Here is a 6,000-nt window from a genome sequence, read left to right as displayed (position 1 = left end):
GTTCAAGTTATGGCCAAATGATTCGATTTTTACGATAACGTGTTGTTGGAGATCATGAGTTTATTTGAAAATTGCATAGAACCTATGCGTAAGTTTGATGAATTCACTACGTTTTTCAATTGGAGAAACTCTCATTTATTGTTATATGCATTGCGGAAGATATTTTAAAAGATTTTCGAAAAAAGTCAAATGCACAATGAATTTTAGTAACTAATTTAAACAAAAGTAGATTTAATTTCATATTTATTTCTATTTTAAACCTAAAAATACTTTAATCTGAAATAAATTTAAATAAATGTGAAATATTTGAATTCTTGGATGATATTTTTATTTGAGGATTTTATTTGAATTTAGGAAGGTATTTAAAATGAATTGTAATGTACTATTGCTTAAAAAGTCTTGAAAATTACATTATTTTTTTTTTTGCTGGGGAATTTAAAAGTTTTGACCAAATTCTAATCTGTATGACCATAATCAACCTGTGTACTAAGTTTTAACAAATTTCTAACGGGTAAGAAGCGATGTCTTGTCGAACATTTTTGTATCCTTTTGTATATAGTGGCGTAATTGTTATTTGTTGCCATCATGTCGCAAAATTTTGAATTATTTTGGACGGATGGTAAGGGTTTTAAACTTTGGGGTGTGTCTAAAATCGACTTCGTATGTAGCTGGTATTTGGTCGAGAGGAAGGGTTTTTAAATCTGGTGTATATCGAACATTTGCGAAGGTTTGCTTTTACAATTAGATTGTTTAATGAAATTATAAGAGTTATTCATTTATGATTATTATTGGCAAAACTAAATTTTAAATTTTGTATTCTTTTAAGGATTCCGATTGTAGAACCGAGGCCAATAGCACAGAATGCACGTGTTGGATTGTTGACAACTTATTTAAGTTTTTGACAGGGACCATTAGGTTCTAGTTGTTATTGTGTTATACATATACATATAAATAAATATTAATAACAGGGTGGTCGATTATTCGAGCTTTTTATACCCTTCACCATGAGTGGCAAGGGTGTATATAAGTTTTGTCATTTCCACATTTTTCATTTGCGACCCCATAAAGTATATATACATATTCTGGATCGTTATAGATAGCGGAATCGATATAGCCATGTCCGTCTGTCCGTCTGTGTATTGAAATCAACTTTCCGAAGCCCCCAAATAACTTAAATACACTTACATACATTAATATCTCCGAAATTCTTCCGGCTCGGTCGCTATTTAAAACCGAATAAAAGCGGTCCACAAAGTTGGACATATTTTTTTTCATCGAAAATTTTTTTTTTGTCATAAATTCTTTCTCCAAAAGAATTATTTAAAGAAATTTAAAAAAAAAATTTTGAAAAAACTTTTTTTAAAAAAAAATAAAAAACCATTTGGAAAAAAAAAAATTTTAAAAAAATTTTAAAACATTAAAAAAAAAATTTTGATTTTGTTTAAATAAAAATATTAAAAAATAAAATATTTTTAAGTATAATTTGGTGAAGGGTATATAAGATTCGGCACAGCCGAATATAGCTCTCTTACTTGTTATAATATGGGATTTCCTATAAAGACATAACAATTTCGTGTTTATCATCAGAATTACAATAGTGCAGAGCAGTGGCGATCGCAATATTGTATCAGGATTGCCGCATAATCATATTTATGACTGCTCAAACAGTATTCCGGGGGTACATTTGGTGAAACCATTTTCAATACCAAACAAACCTTATTAACAGAGAGTATTTGTGGAAAAGTTCAGCCAGCTAGTTCCTTTCGTTTGGGCCCTATCGTCTTTTCAACAGAGAGACGGACGGACGGACGGACCTAGCTAGATCGTCTTAGAATCTTATGAAAACTAATAATATATATGGGAGATTTCATGTGAAGTGAACCAACTTTTGAAATCGATGTCTTCCGATTCCGAATTACTAGTCCTATTAGATAGTAATTCAGACACAATTTATAGTAATTTTCAACAAGATCTCTCGGTGTCTCGGAAGACATCGATGTCAAAAGTTGGTTCACTTGACAGGAAATAATCCATTAACTAATTTGGGTCAGCGACAAATATTTTGATGGTGGGTATACAAATTAGCAAAATATGATTTTTAATCGAATAATTCTTAAGCGAATGTCAGACCTAATGAGCTTTCGAAACTTTTATGCAGGCAGTACTTACATACATACATATACATGAATATATACGACATATGTATTTTATGAAAAACATGCATTTCATTTTTGTTACCTTCAATGATTAAGAGATAATCAGCTAATGGTTTGTAATGTAGTTGTTGTTGCTGTTATTTCACTCTCACAGGTGTATTTGAATTGAAATGTTTGTTTGTTCGTGTTCGTTTATTTATTTAATTCATATGCCGATTGTCAGTGTGACTAAATTGAAAAGTATTTTTTTTTTTGTTTACAATTTTTCACTAATGAATTTCACTACCTCATTCACCATCATTATCGTAAATTTTTTTTTCAAACATTTTATTTTTTTTTTGGCAACAATTTCCTAAAAACTATAAAAAGGGTATAATTTTTGGGCCATAATATAAGTTTCCTTTGACATTAAAAAAATCCCTTCAGCTACTTTTGTGACTTTTTGAAGAAACGATTTTCGATTTTCGAATCTGCAATTTCAAAGCCTAAACTTAAATAAAGGTCAGTCTGTTTGGTTATCTTTATAAAAAACACCCGTTATTATAATAATATAATAATAATAATATTTAAAGATTCGAAAATAATTTCCATGGCGCAGGCACTTTTAATTTAAAATAAACAACATTTTAAAACCGAATGAATACTTTTGTGTGGCTAAAAACATTTCCGCTAAAAGACAAGGGCATTTAGAATAAATATGTATGTGCAGTATGTATTAATACATAAATATTTAGATAAATTAAATAAAAATAATACTTAATAAATAAACATGATCAAAATGAAATTTATTAAAAGATTAAAATTTTTAATTTGACATTTTCTAAACATGTTGTTGTTTTGAAATTATTATGTATAAAGATGTAAATGACACACATTATACACATGTAAATTTCATACATACAGTATTTGTATGTATGTAAATATGCTTATATTTGTATTCAAAATTCAAAAATGTTGCAATAATAAGAACAAGACACATTTGGATTTGAATTTGAATTTTGTAAACAGATTGGTGGATCGTTGTTTGGATCCTCAGCCTCATGTTATATAGTTTAATAGGGATTATTTACGAAAATGTATTAAACATCATCATACTCATACAAAAATTCTCGTTAGGAATAAACTAAGGGAAACACAGAACCACCAGAGAATAGAATTAAAACAAGAACAAGAACAACAATGAACCCAACGTAATATTAAATACAAAATATATTTTGCAATTGAGTAAAAGATAAAAAAAAAAATTAAAAGCTAAATATAACACAGATTTCTAAAAGAATGTATTATTGTATGTATGTTTAACATTTTCGAAAAATTATTCAAAATATTAAATTTTAAATTGATGTACATATCTATATATTTCCTGTAGTAAACATTTTAAAACGAGTTCTTGGGTAACTTCTGGTACTTAACAAATGTCCTGTATGTCAGTAGTTTTTCAACGAATGCATACCATTGCAATTAGAGTATTCAATTAATCGGGTTTCTGGTTTAATCGGTTAATAGAGCAAATAATTAATCGGGGTTTAGATTTAATCGGTTAATTTCAAATTATTCGATTAACCGAATAATTTTTTTTTTAATTTTAAATTGAAAAGAAAAACACGAATTTTGTTTATTTATATAAGAATTTTTTAATAAAAATATAAAAAATATAAATATATGTATGCACAAGAGAGTTTTTTAGGATTTTAAGGCGGTCTTCTGAAAAAATCTTTTTAAAAAAAGAAAGTAATTTAAATGCTTTCCTTATAAACGATTTTTTTAGTTTTAATAAAACTTAACTTAAAAAACCTCTATCACTGATTGTAATTTCACAATTTCTCAGTTCTTTTTTTTTTAGTTTTTTCGAAGCATATTAAAATCCAACCATTGGAGTTCTTTTTGGATTTTTAGATTTTGAATACTATAATTGTTTCGTTAAGTTCTGATAAAAGAACTCGTTTCAGTAATGTCTTCAGTTTATTACAATGTCGTCCTTCGGCTCATTGCGACAAAGTTCATCTATCTTCTATATATATAAAAATTAAATGGTCCATGTATGTAATGGCATCACGTGAGAACGGCTGGAGCGATTTGGCTGATTTTTGTTTTATTCGATTCGAAATTTTCAGGAGATGGTTTGTAAAGAAAAAAATTCAAAAATTCCGGGTAAAACTCGGATTTTGAGTAATAAAAAAGCTCCCTAAAGTATGCAGCACAAATTTAGATATTATACCCTACACCACCATAGTGGGGAGGGTATTATGCGTTTGTGCAGATGTTTGTAACGCCCAAAAATATTAGTCTAACACCCACCTTAAAGTATACCGATCGACTTAGAATCACTTTCTGAGTCGATTAAACGATGTCCGTCCGTCCGTCTGGTTGGCTGGCTGGCTGGCTGTCCATGTAAACCTTGTGCGCAGAGTACAGGTCGCAATTTTGAAGATATTTCGATCAAATTTGGTACATATTACTTTTTCGGCCCAAGGACCAAGCCTATTGAAACTGGCTGAAATCGGTCCATTATTTCACCTAGCCCCCATACAAAGTCCCCTCGAAATTGGACTTTATCGGTCATAAATGTTTAATTTATCTATGTATCTACACAAATTTCGCTCCAAATAAGTTTTATATATACAAAATTCATGTCACCAAATTGTGTTACGATCGGTCCATAATTAGTCATAGTTCCCATATAAAGCCCACTTCCGAAAATCACTCAAAAATATAAATTATTGGAATTTTAAAAGAAAAATATTTTTACTCATTTACTTGGTGTAGGGTATTATATGGTCGGGCTTGACCGACAGGTATATGTGGGTTGGAGAGACTTGAAGAACTAACATTAGTTAATGCTACCGGGCGAAGCCGGGGCGGTCAACTAGTAATATAATAAAGGTCACTACCAAATTCCTTAGTTTCAATTTTCGTACTATACTTCAAAAACTACAAAATAAAATTTGTGTGTTTAAAACTATATTTCTATATAAATCGACGCAAATTAATCTGTTTATTTGTTATTTGACAAAAAATAATCGGTCAACCGATTAACGGTTAATCGAATGATTAATATTCCTCAATACTAATGGATCTTAAGATCAATAGACTGAGAAAGTGATTAAAAAAATTGATGTCCCTCAATATGTTCATCTTTTGAAAATATTATTTCATTGTTTTGGAATTATATTAAGATAAAGAAAGCAGTTTTTTGTCCCGCATAAGTTTGAAAATCTCTTCATTTTTCAGATATTTTGAAAATTGTCCCGCTTTTTGTAAAAATAAATCTAATTTAAAGGGTGGGTAAATTTATGGTACGGAAGTAAATTGGTTGTCAAATAAAGAAGGTCAATTATTGAGCTGTCATCTTTGCCATTTATTTAGAACAAACTTTGAAAATTTTAACCATCGAACGTTTTGGATGCATGGAACGTTTAAATTATTCGATTACAAACTAGTCCAAACAATTCATTTATGATAATATGATATAAATCATAAAAACACTAAAAAGCACCGACTCACCAAATACACTGATCACAGGACAAAAAAAATGGTCTCCTCAAAAATGGTCTCCTCCAAAAGAAATGGTCTCCTCAAACAAACTGAACTTTAGTGGGGAACATCGTCACCTTGTATTTCCTCCACCCTAAAATGCATACTTTTATTGAACGATTCAAGAGATCCGACTAATTTAAATCGGGAAAAACTGCATGATTTCGTTTAGTCTTAATAATTCAATTAAGAACATAAACTTTCAGTCCGACCTACTAGATAAGTTAATTTTATATTCTGTTCTATGTATCTATATCCACATAATTCGACAAGCAAAAAATCACAAAGTATGTATTTGTTTTAGCTATGC

This window comes from Calliphora vicina, chromosome 5 (assembly GCF_958450345.1).
Source record: "Calliphora vicina chromosome 5, idCalVici1.1, whole genome shotgun sequence".
Lineage (NCBI taxonomy): Eukaryota > Metazoa > Arthropoda > Insecta > Diptera > Calliphoridae > Calliphora > Calliphora vicina.
Note: the sequence above shows the minus strand (reverse complement) of the source record.